General features: G+C 38.5%; 1 protein-coding gene across 1 annotated transcript in view; it reads left to right on the plus strand.

Annotated features, from left to right (window-relative positions):
• Positions 1-19,620, plus strand: part of mtnr1c (melatonin receptor type 1C) — a 100,412-nt gene that overhangs the window by 47,215 nt on the left and 33,577 nt on the right. The window lies entirely within an intron of this gene.

The raw sequence follows: 19,620 nt of genomic DNA on the forward strand, positions 1-19,620 counted from the left end.
CAGTTCCCAGGTCAGTAAAATGCCAATTTTATTTGAACCCAAAAAGTAAAAGGACTTGACCATAAGTAAACCTGCCCAGAGTTTAGTACATGACACTAAAGGAATTGGTATGACAAAGGTACTCTTGCTTATAAAACCAGTGCTGCTTTAATGTGTTAGAGGCTCCTTTTTAAAAGTTCTTACTTGTCAAAACTAAGGAAACATGCAGTAATTTTTATCTTATTATTTGGCATTGAAGGTCTTTGGATGGAGTTACCTTACCAGAAAAACCATATTAGCTCTCATATATATCAATAAATGTATACATGCAAATATGGCCCCAAAGCACTAATTATAAAACAATTTGAATGGAGACCTGGATTCTGTACAATGTGTATTTTAAAATAATACTGACAACGTTTATTGTTGGCCTCCTGTCAGCTCTTTGCATTGCAGAGAGCTGCTGGGTTAATAAATGGACTGTGCAGAAGACACATTTTATTTTTATATAAAAGTAAATTAATCAGTGCCCTCCATGGGACACTGGTGTTTGGACTAAAGTTCTGTCTGACAATCTATTTTGTTCATGAAGAGAAGGGGATAATTAGGAGAAGCCTCTTAAGCACAGCCCAGAATTTGCCGTTAGCACTTCATTGTCCTAAATGATGGAGCTTCTTTTCAAGAGGTTAACAATTACTCCATTATTGGAACTTTGTTTGAAATGTGATATTCTGACTTATGACGGAAAGTACAGACAGCACCGGTTTTCAAAATTGTGCCCCCCGAGGGCGCTCATGAACCCCCTTCAACTCAGCCCCCCGCAACATACGTATGTGCGCACATGCACATTATGTGCACGCTGGTTCTTGCGGTTGCCTTTTGTTCATTTATTCCTACAGACAGCGGCAGCACCGAGGACTGGGCATGGGGTAGAAAATAACAAATATCAAAATCTCACACATGTCCAGTCTACAGAGTGTTTGTAGGAATAAAGAATTGCAGATGCGGTCAGATAGCATGCCACCCTAAAAAACATGCCGCCATAGGCCTGGACCTCTGTGGCCGTGCCACAAATCTGGCCTAAGTACAGATACAAGAGCTCCAATTCAACGGGGGGCAAAATCATGGCTTATGCACAGACCCTTTGTGTCTGTAGGACATACAAGGGGACGCTGTACTCTTAATGTACCAATTAATAGAACAGGGCTCCCGCCTCCCTATAACATTGAATCCCTGGCTCTGCCTAGCTTAGTGCTACACATGTTAGAGGAGTTCCAGGGGATGCCTAACTGCCACCCACATAACTCCCTTTCTGCTATATGCGCACAGGACTAGTTGTACCTTGAAAGTGTTGAAATTGATGGATGTGTTGTTTTGCAATAACCTTTGGAACTGTGTATGCATAACTGGCAAACGGCTTTTAACATACCCTCTGATTTACAAAACCCAAATGATTCTGAAGGGCTAAAAATGAATGTGGGATTGACTGAAATTACAACTAGAGGCACATAAATAGAATCAATCAATTAATTGATCCTGACTCACTCATAACATATACCATTAAAAAAAAGCTTCTAGATAATTAGCCTTAATGGAAATATAGTATTGCTAATAACTGTTTTGTTTACAGTCCTGCTATAGACACTGTACTTTTGGAATACATTAGTACAAAGCCTCTGATAATAGAATATCCCTGATAAAAATGCTCTATAATAGAACAACCAGTCAAAAAACTAATATGCAACTGCCTCTACTTTTCTAATCATCTATATTTCCTACACATTGATCAGCAGCTGCAAATGCAGGTTGGTTGCCAGGAGATGATGGCATGTGTAATTCAGTCTTCTAGTTGATGAAAACAAAAAGGCAGACATATTGCAGTCAGCTTGAAGAATATCCTGCACCCCTTAGATAATGATATGCACAAGGATAATCAGGTACTTTTCATAAGCATATTTAATAAATATTTTGATTTGGGTTCTGCATATAAGGGGTTACTTCCCAACTAGCGTTAACATGGCAGCAGAAAAAAAGGAGTTTCCTCTACCCAATTTACACCTCTTACACATGGATATTTCAGTCCGCATTCCCTGTGGTGGATCTTTCATGCGTTCCAGTGCAGGGGAACCCAGGCCTGTATTTCCTATGAGATAGTACTCATTGTGGTGCAGGCAGTTGCAGAATGCAGGCGGAAGTTAAGTAGATGCTACAATCTCATAGGGCATACAGGCCTGCATTTCTTCCTGCTTCAGAAAGCATGAAAGATCCACTGCATGGAAACGCTGTGTGAGAGCCCTAAGTTGGAACACTATAAGCCAAGTTGGGTACCTGGGGACTCATTGGGCAGCATTGCCATCTGTCCATAACCTCAATATGATAGATTGCAGGACAAGGCCAATCAACAGTTAACTTTTAGTCAAGTTTGCGTGATAAAAGCAAATACTTGGTTGATATAGGTTACAATGCCTGCGTTTGTGCATAACTCTGCTTTCATACTAAACATTTCACTTCTTAAATAGGTAAAGAATCTGGTGTCTGACGTGGAAACAGGATACTACCCCAGTAGATTCTATCTATCTGTCAACAGTTGTTGCAAATTGTGGGCAAGTGCCTTTTTGTAAAGATAAGGTGCACTGGGCAGGGGGTAAAATGTTAGTAGTTTTAACTGGGGGTCACTGGGGGTGTCAGATTGTTAGACATTTTAAAAAAATTTCTGCTACAAGATTGTAATCAGACTAACGAACTTGAAGTTAGAGTAAGATGGGGGCTAATTAATGATATAACTGCACAGTGCTTTTAAAGTAGTTCAAAACACTTTTGGGGCTTAATTACATTTAACAGCACAGTGTCCAAAGTGCAAAAAAGAAAGCTGCAATTGGCCATTTATTTTGCCCTTTGTACTCTGCATCCTGCTGTTGCTGAATGGCTGCTGGCCTCTCTGCCCTCTTTAGGAACACAGAGACCTGAGATTAGCTCCTTGAATAGATTGATGCCTGCTTTAGGTGTCCCCTTACCCATCCACTAACTTGTGCATCATTCAGGCATGCAAGCAGGGGGCACGAGCCTCAGTGGGGAGGCCATAGGATGGCAGGTGGCATGGACAGGGCAGTCTGCTCCTTGTATCAAATTGATTAGAGCGTAGCTTTTCCAAGGGTGCAACTGCTTGCTTGATGAGTTCTAATGAGTACACTCTGGCACGCCTTAGCACTAGGACTTGCACCCCTGGGAAACATAAGTGTATGCTCAGCCCCACTTTACTCAAATGCCGGTGTGTTATTAAGGGTTAAAGCATTTGGGAGCTGTAGTCCAGCAACATCAGACTTTTATCTTTAAATAAAAATAATTCTCTAGTGAGAATCCCTCCTAATCTGTGTAAAGAGGTTCCTTAATGGCCAGAGAGAAGGGAATAGCCAAATGCTACTAAAGAATCGCTACCCTTAGCCCTTGCTGCTGGCACCTGGCAAAGGCTCGCCTATATCTTCTAATGGTGCCTATTCCGATGCACTTGTTCTTTAGGGCTCAAAGACCTACAAGCAATAAATATGGTTACAATAAAAGGGATGCTGTAGCTGAATTCTAAGAGCTGAATTCTAAGAGCTACAATGACTTGTAGCAAAATAAACTAAATAAATAAAGGTGTTAATACTGAATGTGTTAATAATTGCAACAGTTCATGTATTGTATAGTCTGGAATTCAAGAGCTGACCCTTCCAAGGTTAGCCTATAAATATGTAAGGTGTGGAGTAACAAAAACAATTCCTTACGAAATGTTTTTCTTTCTAGCAAATTCTTTAACAATAAGGCCTTGAGGCATCTGTACGGAAAATAACATTAAAGAAAAGGTAAGGTATAATAAAAAGATATTGTGCCTCAATGATAATACTCGTATTGAAATGTAAAAATTGTCATATACAGGAAACAAAATTGATTAAATAAGAACAAAAATTAGCATTTTTCAATGAAATATTCTTCATTGGACAGTTCTTAGATTGCAAATTTTCAAAGACCTGCACTAGGGCAAATAATAACATTATTCTACCATCACCCCATCTTCCCAGGCCCGGTGCCTTGGGGTTATCCTTGATTCTGCCCTGTCCTTCACCCCTCATATCCAATCACTTATCAAATCATGCCACTTTCACCTAAGAAATATCTCCAAAATCCGATCATTTATCACCCAAGATGCTGCCAAAATTCTTATTCACTCTCTTATAATATCTCGCCTGGACTACTGTAACTCCCTATTAATTGGCCTTCCCCTCCAAAGACTGTCCCCTCTCCAGTACATAATGAATACTGCTGCCAGGCTCATACATTCTCCAACCGCTCCTCCTCTGCCATGCCGCTCTGCCAATCCCTGCACTGGCTTCCCCTACCATCCAGGATAAAATTCAAGCTATTGACCCTCACATTTAAAGCAGTCCATAACTCTGCCCCACCCTACATCTCTGAACTCATCTCTAGGTACCATCCAACCCGCTTGTTACGCTCCTCTACTAACCTGCTCCTCAACTCCTCTTTCATTCCCTCCTCACACGCTCGCATTCAAGACTTTGCAAGGGCTGCCCCCCTTCTCTGGAATTCGCTCCCACAAACTGTCAGACTTTCTCCCAATCTCTCTGCCTTCAAGAAATCTCTAAAAACACATTTATTTAGAGAGGCTTACCCTAATCTAGTTTAGCAATATCCTGTGCCCCACCTCTCACAACTCTGGTCATGCCCATTCCCACACCTTGTGTCTCAACCCTTTCTCCTTGTAGATTGTAAGCTCTTTTGGGCAGGGCCCTCTTCACCTCTTGTATCGGTTATTGATTGCTTTATATGTTACTCTGTATGTCCAATGTATGTAACCCACTTATTGTACAGCGCTGCGGAATATGTTGGCGCTTTATAAATAAATGTTAATGTAATGTAATGTAATTACAAAAATTTGTTTCCACTGGCAGGATGGTCACTAAATAGTTTCATGGGTGGACAAAAGCTATATTAAAATTTATATGAAGGAAAAATGATCATCAAAAATTACATTAACCACTTACATTTTTAATTTTAATACATTGGTACCTGGCATTTCTACAGTGTAGAGGATTAGACTCCATGTGTAACATGCATTCTATAGCTTTCTTTTGATGTCAACAGCCACATACTCACATGAGCACTGCATTATACTGCATAGACATCCACAAAGGGTGAAATTCTTAGCATGTATTTTATAGTTTGTATATAAAAAAGGAAGCATTAAATTTAACTGGATAGCTGCAAGGCAAAAAAAACTTTTTTTTTTTTTTTACAATTGGAATGGTTTATGGCTTACTGTATGTAAGCAACTGTAGTATGTGGCATTATACACACAATGCATTATAATGATTTTCCATTTTTAACAATTTTCTCTAACAGGCAAATAAATGCCTTAAGGGCATGTGGGGTTGTACAATATAATTAGCTAATTTTAGCAATTTATTTTTCATGGTGAGCTCTAATCTAATTCACTGCAGTTAAATGTATATTGGTCTGTGCTTAAACAGAGAGATGGGAGATTTTGTATCCCCTATGTGGGAGAGTGTTAAGCACAAGTTCTAGAATCTTGGGTGCTTGATGTTGCCTAACAACTAGTCTGTCAGATGTCCAAATAGTCTGTGTAAGCAGTAAATCTCCTAATAAATTACCCCAAAGGGGACCTGCCCTAGAATACCCTAATAAATGACCCCAAAGTGTTTGCATTGCTGATTGGTACAAGAGATAGAAATGATACTGGAGAAGCCTATAAATGGGAGCATCTAAGCATAGATTTGATAAGGAAGAATTATATAGGGTTTTTAATTATATGTACCTCCCAAGATTGTGCACCTCCCCCAAGTGGACTGCTGGTGTTAGTAAAAGAAGGTTTGACAATATTATCAGTGTATATTTAAGAAGAACCAGGTTAGCTCCATATGAGGATCATATTTCAGAATTAAACAGGTCAAGTCCATGAAAGGCTAATATAGCTATATGAGAGATACCTATAATAGTGCCTATTTTGGCACGAAATGCATAGGGAATATGGAGATGCTTATCTTTTTAATGTAACCTTCAGCGATTTTAATTTTTGTGGCTCATGGGGAATTTTAGTGTATTTGCATGTCCCCTTTTCCTACTGCCGTCACTATATAACAAGCGAAAAGAGCTAAGAAACAGTGATTACAATAGTAACTGAATATTAAATCCTAAACTTCACTCATTTCGAACATGATAATAAGAAAAATTGGTCAAAATGATACTTAAAAGCCCCTATTTTTGGCTGTAGATGGCTTTTCAGAACATTGCTGATCACATAACACCTAAATATTTGTATAAGTGCAGCAGTGAATTCCTGGCATCTGTCCATCCTCTTAGACTAGGTTATGTAGACAAAACACTGGAAAATGACTATACCTTTAGAGATATATTGCCAAAAAAGGATTTTTAGAAAAACAATTCATTTTAATAGGAGTCTGTGTCTGCCAAGAGCTATAGATTAAACACAGCCCTTAATATGGAAGAAAGTTATACTGCCAGTTCCTATATCTTAACAATAAGATTAGGACTTCCATCAAATAAAAAAATGTCAACAGTTGGTGTGTTTTGTGTTAATTCTTTTCTTACTAATGCACATGATTTTCTGGTCTCTGATAGCTTGGTTCCTGTATGAATCAAGTTAATTAAATGTGCATATCTGACAAATAATATTTTTTCAACTGACCTGGCCAGTTTTAAGTGTTGCTTATTGTGTGTAAGACACGTGGCTGAAATACACATTCATGGTGACATTAGGGTTGATTCACTAAAGTGCAATAAGCGTTATCGCATGCTGTTTTGTGTTAAAATTGACGCTTAAAACGTGCGATTTGCTAAAGTATTACGCATGCGTTAAGTCGCATATCACGTGCGTTAAATAGTGCGCAACCGAATGCGTTAATTAGCGAATAGAAATAGTATTAACACATGATTCGCAAATACATATGAAGCGTTAAACGCGCTAAATATCACATTAGTCTATGCAAAAATTATCACCTACTTGGGGCAGGCGGTAATTATAGAAAAGTACAGTTAATGAGCTTTTGGCAACACAATATGGACTTTGCAGTGTGATTTATTCAAGTCTGTGTTGGCCCTAGAGTGATGCAGCCTCCAGTTTGCAGGGAAATGGTCATTTTCAGAACAGTAGTTTTCCGAAACTAATGGCGTGTATGGCTAATATGGCATGCGGTTTTTCGCACGCGGTGACAATTTGTGCTCGCTGCGTTAATTAGTGCACATTGCGTCAAATACCGCACGAAAATAGTCTTTGCGACTAAAATAACGCAAACAGCATTGCGTCTAAATTAACGCAAGTATCCTTTTAGTGAATCGTGCAAGTCGCGAAAAATAAGCGATAATATTTTTAACGCATGCTATAAATAGCGCTCGTTTTATCGCACTTTAGTGTTTTACATTAGGGCACGTCTTCTAAACTCAAGTATCACTGGGGCCGGTTCAGAAAATGCATAAATTCACATAATATATAGCATATGCAGCAGGGATGCCCTCTAGCTGTTGTTGATATACCACTCGCAGAACCTTACACTTGTGGTATTTGTACAGTTGGAGGGTCCGATGTCAGTTGTCTGAATTGCATAGTTTTTTCCAGTGTGTGGTGTTAAAACTGCATTAGCATATAATTTGTTTGGAATTTTGGTCTGTTGCGCCTAATGAAACAACCCACTGTGGGAACCTTGGAATTGGCACCACATTCAGGGTGGTGGTAGCTCCAGGGTTTCCCAGTATCATTTGATGCACTTGCACACAATTCAGCTGAGGCATGCCTGATGCAGTGGCGCTGAGCACAACTATATGGTGATAAGTGCAAGGGGCCTATTTGGACACAAGTACCTAATGAATGGTGTCAGTAAGTGCAAAAATAATGTCCATTTAATTGTGGGTACATTCGTAAATGACTCTTGGTTACCTTGTCTTTAATTTAAGGTTAATTGTCTTTGTAGAATACTTGTTGACATTATGAGCAAAGGGCAGCTTCCCGTGGTTTTCTCTAAATTGTGACCCCTGGAGCACTGATGTGCACTCACAGGCCTCCTTATAACTCACAGCACCTCCCAAATGGCTGCCCTTATGTGAGAATGTGCAGCAGCAAAGCAGGAGGCTTAGAGAGAGAGAGGGTGGTTCTCCCTATGTCCTGGCAGACAATTAGTCACTATTTACCAATAAAGGATAAAAGCCAAATGAGGAGATTGATTGGAAGTAATTCTGGACAGTTGACTAAATTGGTTCAGGTGGGGGCAGACAGTTTTAAGAGGCTTAAGGAAAAACTTAAATGGTGAACCTTACCTTAAATTACTTAAATACAGTCAGAAGTCTGACAGATGATGGAAGCAAATTTACATACTGTATGGGTGCATTGTCTGCAGATCATTATGGGGATTACAAAATAACTTTGGTAAGAGGTATACATTAACAAAGGCTTTAAATGCAGTCAGGTAAGTGCACAGTATCTGTCCAGAAAGGAACCCATGAACAATGCCATTGACAAAACTAAATCTGTATGAACTCAGAGGGGCTGAAACAGATATATTGGATGTATTGCTAAAAATAGCACAAGAAGCAAAATGCAAAATTTACAAAGTGTTTTTTTTTTAACTTTGCATCTATCCCTATCTGGGAACAGTACCTGCCACTTGGGCAGATCATGGGCGACAACTGGCACAGCTCTTGTGTGTCATGGTAAGGCACAATAGATCCTGCATCCTTAGAATAGAGCTCCCATGCACTTTTTAGTTCAGTGCTAGATGAAGCGTGCAGTTTCCAGGGTAGCAGGTTTTTTTGTATGAGCTTTAATGGGTTTAATTTTGCTCCCTTTAGCACCCCAGCACTATTCTCTCTGTCCATAGTAAATAAGCCCTTATGTCTTTATTTACTCTTGGTCAGCAAACTGGTACCAAAACTGGCAGAAAAATTTGCAAAGCAGTGAAATTTACCAACATGCATTGGAAGGTAACATTACATTGCAGTTAAAGCATATTAGCTCTGCAAAAGCATATACACTGCTCTGTGTCAGGGGTGGCCAGAATTTTCCCTGTCGTGATCGACTGGACCGAAGCTGAATGCGGAAGTGCTGCGTGAATGTGTACATACGCGACGTAGTGCACGTATGCATTCACGCAGCACTTTCGCATCCCCGGCTTCATTGCGGTCCACCAGAAATCCATGGCCACCCCTGCTCTGTGTTGTTAGAGAAGCTCTTTTTCATTCACTATGCTACAACTGTTCATTATAAAAAAAATTTAAACAACTCCCATGTTGCCAATTTCTTCCAAACGCACCTTCTTAGATAGGCTGGAGATGTGCTCCTATCTCATGGGTTAATTTAGAACACAAGTAACAATGACAACTGCATTTTTTTCTGCAATTTTTTTTTTCAGGCGCAAAAGACTTTTTTTCAGTTTTTTTCCAGGGAAAAAAGCTGCAAGATTAAATTCTAGAGGGGTTTGTGAAAATTTTCAGGGGCAAAACCAATGTTGACCTATTCTAGGCTTTGTTTAACTTTGCTGCTAGCCCTCTAATGCTTTCCATATCTAATGCTACCATATCTGCTACCTACTGCCCTTTACCATGGAAGCCTGTGAGAACAGTAGAATATGGTTTGGCAGTTTGGGTGTGATTTGGAGTAATGCACTAACATACTGTATACCCTCCCTGCTTATATGGATAGGCAGTTAAATAAGCCTGTCTTTTCTCATCAGTCTGAAGATGATAAAATATAGGTCCAGAGCTTAAAGCAGGAAAACTGCCAAGAAATCCAGTTGCAGCTTGAAGCTTTTTTAATAGTTAAACTAAACCTCAAGAGATTTTCCTATTTCTAGAAGCCCAAGCAGAGCTGCTGGAACTCTATTCCATGTACCTGTCGACATTTCTATGCAAAAGTGCTGTCTGGTGTATACCTTTCAGTCTTCCAACTCCAGATTGTGTCATCTACCTTTAAGTTCACTCTTCTTTTGACATATTTCCTTTCATTACCCTTATCTATCTATATATATATATATATATATTTAAATATATCATACCGATGTCCTGACATATCAAATCTTTTTATTAAATCACATATCTTCCCTTTCCTAGATATATTTGCTTAGGTCATGACACCTTTCCTGGTCTGTTTATTAACAAAGTTACAACCTTGGCTGTGCTTCATTTTTCTAGTCTGTGCAAACTCAGCATATTGGCACCATTCTTTTCTTATTTAATTACAGCTGTCTTTTTTTCTTCATTTAAAATATATACATTAAAAAATCTTCATATTTGATTAAAAGTCACTTGTGTCATATTTTCCTTATGTGATTCTGATCCTAAAAAGTCTATGGAAACAATTGGTGACAGAAGCAGCAATAAGCTACCTTTGGTTATTTTATGATCCTATGTTCCAGTTCCAGGGGCAGCACTAAATGGGCTTGTGAATAGGGGCAATAGTGTGGGGGAAGTTTATTGCCTCACATGCCCATGTAGTCTGACATACTGTACATTGGCCAGACTAGCAGACTCAATTTGCCGAAATCGCCTGTGCAGCGTGTGCCATCCCATCGGCGACTTACATTTTCGCCGGTGAGATGGCAATTCGGGGAGATTAGTCGCCCGCGAAGAGGGAGATTTGTCGCGGGTGACTAATCTCCCCGTGTGCCAGAGCCATAAGACAGGTTAAATCAACACAAATCCGGAATTAGGAATTATGATCTGGTTGAGATAAAAGAAAAAAGCCAAAAGTGACCCAGGTAAGGGTGAGGCAACGAAAAAGTCTGAAACTTTTTAGCAACTTATTTCTTCAAACGCCAAAGTGAGTCTCACATTCGATAACTTGCATTGGAGCTAGTAAGTGGGAGAGAGAGGGATTTGAAACCTGGGCACCAGGCAACCAAGGAGGTTAAATGACCTCTTTGGGCACATGTACACCTGCAAGTGCCACAAGCAAAGTGCAATTTTAAGGGCCATTGCCATGTTTGCCATTGGAAATGAGTGTGCTTGCCTCCATCTTGTATGCAGTGTTTTATTAAGGCCCATGGTTATGACTCTTTTTTTGTCTTGGCAGTATGGTGGCTTCTGGTTATTTACATAAACACAGTCTTGCAGATAAATAAGTCGGTGTTAATCTATTTTGTCAGTGTTGGGCCTCATTTAACACGTCACCATTGTTCCAGCTGCACTTGCATATCTGCACCATGCCTACATAGCTGACTTTTTGATGAGATGAATGCTGTCAAAATCCTACAAGATTTACCTTTACCTGACCTCAGCCAGTTTCCAAAGCTAAATTCAGTCCAGATTCTGCACGTTACCTCCCTTAAATTTATTATATACAAAAATGTGAAAATCTTTGTTTTAGGGACTTATAAAAAAATCAATCATACAGTATGTCTACTCTGTATTGATTTGTGCGGAAACTAATGCTAATCTTTGTGTAGACTCAGAGACATGCCCTATGAAACACTGTAATACCAAAGATCTTTCTTTCACAGGCAATTTAGTTCAAGGCTGCACAAATCAAAAGTCAATGAGACAATGATGTAAAGGGAGAAATTATATTTTCTGCCCATCTGTCTAAAACTATATAATCATTTACCCATTTTATTTATTTATAATACTTTATTCTGTGCTGCTTTCATTTGGTTTCTAGAGGAATTATTTCTTTGCATACAAGCACTGGTGAATGTACAACCTAGAACCTTTACAGGCTTTATAAACATAATTAGCCTTAGTTTTTACCTGCTAGTATTTCAGCATAATTGGACCCAGTGCAATCTGGAGCAAATCTTTGCACCAGATCATAAGTGGTGCACAGGTTACCTTGCAAGGGTAGGCATATGGATAAGAAATGGACATCTGCTTGAACATCCCATACTTGTGCTGTGTTCAGTAGATGTAAGAGTTAGCACCTATAGCTTTGTAGCTTCAAATTTTGATCACATGAAAGTGCCCCATTGTTGAACAATAATAACCTCACCAAACTGCACTGGGCACTTTCTGACACTTTCAGATCAAGGTAATGGATGGTTGATTTGGAACCATCCATTACCTTGAACTGAAAGTGTTTTGTATCCTGCCTACAGAACTACAGTGGTTCAGGGCAACAAAACACTACAAATTGCCATTACCCGTAACCTGTAAATGTTAAAGGATAACTAAACCCTAAAAACAAATATAGATAGAAATGCTGAATTTTCCTTCAAGGCCAGCTGCTATATATCAGAAACCCATAAACTCATAAAATGAATTAGATGTGAAAAATAAAGTGGTTAAAAATATTATCAGAGTACTAGTCTAGTCTAGTAGCTTTAAATATTCTAACTGCAGAGAAAGTTCAGGTAGATTGGCTATGGTTTACTAGAAACGGGCAACTTTTTGCCACTATTACTATACTGTTGTTTTTTGCTTAATTATATATGACATTCCTTTCTTGGGATATCGCTGTAGTTACAGTACTTCCTCCAGCCTTAGCAGATTCACTGACTAGACCAACAATGAATGAGTATGTTTTTATTTGTTGTAGAAGATAACAAAAAAGGGGTTATAAAATTAGATGCTGCTATTTAGGTTACATTTTTGGGGATACATAAAATTGTACCTTTACAGCACACATCTTTACTCAGTAGTGCCCTCTACATTGCATTGGGCTTGGGCTGTGTTATTTGTATTAGTCTTGCACATTTTGTTTGCTCTAAAGTCGAAAACAAAAATGGAGATAATAATACCTGTAATGTTGTAGTGGGCTGTTCCCAATTTTATTGCAATGCTCAGGACACACAGGATGGGATTGAACATTTCAGGACAGCATTTTACATGTTAAAGGGATTCTGTCATGATTTTTATGGTATAGTTTTTATTACTAAATTACACTGAGTACATTTCAGATAATTAATTGTACCCTTTAAAATTGTATTCTTGAACCAATAAATGTATTTGCTTTAGTTGTAATATTTGTGTGTATGCAGCCATCTTAATGCATTGTTCCTGATCCTGTGCTTTCAGAAAGAGCCAGCACTTCACAATAGAACTGTTTTCAGATAAGCTATTGTTTCTCCTACTCAGTTTAACAGTAGGTGTCATAGCCAGACTTGGGTGTTTTATTAGTGAGTGCTGTTCTCATATTTGTCACTAGGTGGAGTATGGGAAAATTTTTAGCACTGCAGGTGTCAGAGAGCTGCTATCTTGTTACCCACCCGCTGTTCTGCTGATATCCTGCTGGTCAGAAAGGGAGGGGAGTTGATACCTTTCCAACATGCAGTGCAGCAGTAAAGAAAAACTTAAGTTTAGTAGAACACAAGTCACATGGCTGAGGGCACATGGGAAACTAAGAATATGTGCAGCCCCATGTTCAATTTTAAACTTAAATATAAAAAAAACTTTGTTCTTTTGAAAAAAGATTTCAATGCAGAATTTTGCTGAAGCAGCAAATTAGCTGATGCCTTTAAAAAAAAAACCAAAAAAACAAAACATGTTTTCCCATGTCAGAATCGCTTTAAGTACTAAGCACTGCAATAAAATTGGGAACACCTCACTGCAACATTACTTGTATTGTCTTCATTTTTGCTTTGGAAATGTACAATGGTGGCAGAGGAGGTCAGTTTTAACATCTGTCATCCCTAAGGCTTATATTTCATAGACTGCGTTACTCTAAAAATGCTAACTCTCTTATTGCAGTAATAATACAGTACCTTGTACTTGATCCTGATTAAGATATAATTAAGCCTTATCGGAGGCAAAACAATCCTGTTGGGTTTATTTAATTTTTATTTGGAAAACCCCAGGTCCTGAGCATTCTGGATAACAGGTCCCATACCTTTACTGATATTGACTGTGGCATCTGCAAAGATGGTATATGCTGGAAACTAAAACAGGGTAATACGGTATGTTTCTCACAAATGTTAACTTTTTTGCTATAAATGTACTACTATTACTAAATGTAAAACACTGGGCCAGAAAAACTATCTTGAGGTTTTTTCCATTGCATTAAACCTGGTCCATTATGTAAAAAGAACAAAAAACCTGTTTTTTAATGGAAATGCAATGGGTACTAGGCTGCCATTCTCATCACAGGTGGTTTAAGTGTTACTTTAAGCAAATATTCAAGGAAAAACATAAACAATTTCCTGGAATATAGCAGTGGGAGAAGTTCATATTAAGTTTCATTAGTGGGATTTGTTAAGAATTAATGCTAGTTGCACTTTAATGAGTTTAAATGGCTCTTTAGACTACACTTTGCATCTGGTAATAGCCCATACTTCATCATCAGAAAAGGCTCAAAGCTTAGCGACTTATAATTGAAATGAATGAACCTACTGATTGAGTGCAAAGAATGACATAATTATTTCCTTTCTACTTGTTTAAGGTTAATGTCCCTCCATTGTAGGTTACGTTGAGCAGCATTTAAAGCCTAGCAATCAAATCAAGAGGACAGCAAGCAGGCTTGCAGAATGGGGAAAATGCAAATGACATCAAACATAAGAAAGGTACAAATGGATAGCACTCCTGGTTATGGGAAGTGCATGAATAGGGCCATCTATAGTGCACATGCATTTACATTTACATTGCTATTTTCTTTCATTATTGCAGCTGTAGCTTAAACCCCTTGTAGCAGAGACCTTAATCATTTTCTAGTTTTTATACAGCATTATTGTATTGTTATTTCCCATTCTTATTTACATTGGGTGGCACCATATAAATGTAAATTCTCTTACATGTGTAACAAAATGCTGCACCAGATTTATCAGTGTCTGGTAAACACAGCTTTTCTCTAAAAAAAAAAAAAAAAAAAAAAAAAAAAAAGAAAAAAAAGGATTAAACCGCTGCATAATAGTGCTATATACATAAAGGATAATAAATAAATAGGATGAAAAATGTAGGATGATATTGCCTGTAGCTGCCTTCAGTAGTGGCTCACCTTTGGCACCTAAAAATTGGCCTTACATACTTGCAGAGGGCATCTCTGTGCCATTTCTTATGGTGCAAGATGGTGCAACATCACATATATGCACGGCTCCCTAGTTTCTGTCACACACATCTCAGCATCCTTTAGTTTTACTGGCTGACCCAAAGAATTGTCAGATAAGCCTAACAGATTTCCTCAAATGTTGTCAAGCACTATTTGTTCCATGTCATGTTGATGTATGCCATCAGGGTGTAATGCTTATAGTCTGGGCTATCCATCCTTCACAATTGTTGCATAGATGGTCAAGATGCAGTTAGCAACCAAGATATTCCTATGCCACATATGACTTTTTTGGGGAATGTTATTAAATATATAAGTTTTGCTTCTATTTTCATAACCCACAGCACGTAGCATTTGCCGGTCAGCTGTTTAAAAATATATATCTGCCCAATGAACCAGCAAGTTGTAACAAACAGAACTCAAACTAAATAAATACATATTTACTCGAATAAGACAAATTTAATGCCACATATTACATACCAAACACACCAACTAAACACTATATTATTGCAGTTCTTCAGCACAACAACTAATAACATGTGAAATACACAATAAACTCTGTTTACCACTTAAGTTAAAATACCCTATCCCGTAATAACAAACATACAAAACAAATCATTTGGAGGGGCCCCTCTGAAAAATAAATGTATATTGTGCATATAGGAGATAAGTTCCCAACAGGGATCATTGCCATATCGCTATTTTAATAACTGCAGCTGATGTTGTAAAATGTTAGGTATCATGTTGCTCAATGTCCTTGTGCACCTTTGAGGTATAATTCCCAAGAGAACTGCCAAATTGGCATTAGTTCCGTCAAAGGGTGAATCTGCCTCACAGCCAAATAAATCCCCTTTAACAGGCTCCAGTCACCATGACATCAAGCTCAGTCTGTAGCCATGCGCACTCAAGCATTCCTGATTTCTCAACACAGCTGTGTCCACATAGGCCCTTCTTCATTCCTTTTCCAGACTACCCACATATTACCTTAACTGATTTCTTTGAACTGCCATTGTTATCTTTCAAGGAAGACACAACCTATTAATTCCTGGCTATAAAGTTGGCCATACACAGGTACATTTTAGTTGTCAATTATCTTATGTGTATGGAAGCCTTCAATTCACCTGTCCAAATGAATTTTGGTGCCTTCCCGTCCCTTCCCATTATCATCTGATTGTTTGACCTGATTGTCAAATTATTGGATCAGTCCAATAGTCATATTAGAGAAAGGTCCACTTGTTTTGTGACCTTGCCAAACGAGAGGGGTTTTCAATGTATGTCCATCTTAAGTTTTCTAGCCCAGTCACTGCTTTTTCTCTAGTCAGGGTCGGACTGGGCTGCCGGGACACCGGGAAATATCCCGGTGGGCCCCAGCGGGCCAGACCTGACTCTTGCGGCGCTCCCCCTGCCCCGACGTGTTAAATTTACGCGCTCGGGGAAGGATGTCGGGTGGGGGGCCCTGCGAGGGGGGTTAGGGGGGCCCTTGGGGGGGGAGGCTATGGGCGCGGGCCCCGGTGGGCCCTCCACACCCCAGTCCGACCCTGTCTCTAGTACAGTCCAAAGCCCAATTACCTGCTACTAGAAAGTCTTGTCAGGTATGTACTTAAGTATGAAACCAAGCCAAATGCATAAGAGGCCTCAACACAAAAGCCCGTAAGGGGGTAGATTTGGTATTACTGAATACTCCAGGAACTGTAGTATGGTGACTGATTTGAAGAGTTTAAGAATATATTAATAAGAGTGTTGGTCTGTCTGGCTTTCAAATCTGTGAAACCAAGACAAAAACATCTATAGGCCCACTGCCAACTTTAATTTTAGTGCAGAGACAACCTCCAGATTAATATTGGTGCATTTTGTTACTTCTAATCAGGGCTGCGGTTTATATGCATTCCTTCTGTATCCCTGCAATGTGAGCTAATCCAAGCATGTAAAGAAATGTAATTGGAGTTATATGATTTATTGAATCTGAGCCTGGGGGTAAATCTGCATGAGAACAGCCTATATACTGCTTAGCACTAGAGCCCCCTATATGCTATACAATGCAGTTAATTGTAACACTTGACAAAAGCGGCAACATGGTAACACAGGGTATGAGATCTACTGGAAACCTGTTTTCCAGAAGATCCAAAATATGGAAACAGCAATTCCTATAGAGTCCTTTTTCGGCAAACAGTTTTTATTTTGTTAATGATTTGCCATTTCTCTGTAATAATAATGCAGTGGCTTGTACTAATAATACAATAGCTTGGTAATAAAGATGCATAAATCCATATTGGTGACAAAACTATTTTTTTTGTTTAAATATTTTTTGGTAAACTCAAACTATGGTGACCCAAATTACAGAAAGACCACTTATCTGAAAGACCCCTGGTCCCAAGCGTTACTGATAGCCAATCCCCAATCTCTACCATAAAACAGAAAAGCAAGATCTGAAAAGCAAGCTGCTGTCTATTTTCATAAAGGAGTTTGTGAAGCTGTGAGGCAAAATGATTTATTCTTAAAAACTGGTATAAAAGTGGCATATTTATACAGCTTTGTATTTATCCTTAAGTGGGATTGCATTCTGTACATCGCCATCCCTGAATGCATCTAATAATAAGACAGGCAGTTTTATCAATATACTGATTTTTATGGTTTTAGAGGTTTTTAAAACCACAAATAAACTTATTTCCACTTAAACCACAAATATCTAGTCATTTATCAAAAGATCTAAATCTGTGCTGGGATTCAAAATAGGCCCTGGCATTTCAAGTACACAGAGGCCTAAACAGCCGCCAACAGACTCAATAAATAGTAACTATATATGGCACCCTACAGCAACCCCTCTGGCATTTGCCAGAATTCACAGCTTGCCAGTGTGCTTTTCATTTTGACACACAGAGGTCTAAGAAATAGTAAAACCCTAGAATTATTTATGCTGCTTTTTATTGTTTCAAATCTTAGCAAGAATATCTATATTTTGCTACTAGAACAGTCCATGTTATCCTGTAGGTATTCTCTAAAATTGCAACTGACTTTCTCTGTGCATATAACCCCCTGCCACAGCAAATGAGAGGAGTTAAACATAATGGTATTCTTCTCTGTAATTGCCCTAGTTTTGCACAAGGGACTTACAATATAATTATATTGCCTTCTTCTGTTTTCTTTTGCATATTAATGCAAAAACCGTGTTCTCTCCTCAGCACCCAGGGCTCAAAGATTGTGACATATTATGATTAAAATCTATAATCATTCCTCAGTTTGTCAGACTGGGGTGAGAACAAGGTTCACTGATCAGATTTGCCTCAGTTGAATACAATTGAGAACAATACAGATGTAAGAACAGCACAAAAGAATATTGAGAATATTGATTTTATTTTCTTGGATATCTTTAGTATCATTTGGGGGGTGCGGTAGTATATATTGCCACTAGAGGGCTTGCCAACTTATCACAGTTCCTCTGTGCCTATCTGTATCTCAGTCGTTACTTGAGAAATTAGGAAAATGATGAACTTTTTACATGTAGAAGTATGGTAATTACGAGCAAGCATTGGAGGCAGATTGGAAAATGACTGGTTAAGTAAACACATAATGATTATGCTTCTAGGAGCGCTAGATTGGGAGCAATTTACATATTTTCTCATCTTTATAGCAAAGTAGCTCATTTGGAGTAAACATTACTAGATAATATGTTCCTCGGTGTTCCTTTTGCATTTTGCGAATACAAATGAGGATGTCAGTATTCAGGGCAGGGATGTCACATATGAGCCTTCCAAAAGATATGAACTACAACAACCAGCAAACTCTGAGTAGCAGGATAAAACTAGCAATTTGACATTCATACACATTAACATTTGTATTCTCTTGGCACAAAATTGAGAGTAGGTTATGAAAAGCACATTCATGTTACCTGTATAGAAGACATCCATTTAAATAAACAGCTTAAAAATATCCTCCCGTTCTTAATATGAAGGAATCATTGGCTTCCAGACTGCTCTTGTTTTATAGGTATCTATCTTCCAAGTATTGCTCTGCCATTCAGTACTGATGTTTTACTACCCCTACTTAGTTTAACCCCATTCTGGGCAGCAAGGTAATGTTCTGGGGCTGAATACCTAATGATTCAGGTAAGAGAGTAAGAAAATGAACTGGGTATATCATCAAGGCAAAGGTAAGGGTAAGTTTAAGGGTCCATCTTTTATTCACAAATGTTAGTGTTACTTAAATTCATCACTGTTCACTTTTTTTATGTAAATCTCAGAAACAAGGTTAACAAGAAAAAAAATTAAAGCGCTTCCGTATGATGGAAAATGCATTTGTATGTGTAAGTCAGCATAAATCACTCCAAGAAAAAAAGAGACCTTTATACATAATAATGCTTGAAGATAAACACGATTTCATGGTTAACAAATACAAAATTCTTTCAATAACAGTTTGTTAGATGAACATATGCAATGCATTTGTAATACTATAGAAAAATGCAACAGACTTTTTCTTAGCCATTCCTATCAAATGATGTGAGCTGGCCACATGCCTACATTGCAACTGGATAGACGGGATAGAATTGGTATTGATAGAATGGTATTGCTTTGCATTATGATGTGAAAAATTAAAAATTCCCTAGATTATGGTTAAAACAAAACCCCTTAATCAGCGACAGTGTTCTACAATCTGCT

The sequence above is a fragment of the Xenopus tropicalis genome, chromosome 8 (genome assembly GCF_000004195.4).
Source record: "Xenopus tropicalis strain Nigerian chromosome 8, UCB_Xtro_10.0, whole genome shotgun sequence".
NCBI classification, from domain to species: Eukaryota; Metazoa; Chordata; class Amphibia; order Anura; family Pipidae; genus Xenopus; species Xenopus tropicalis.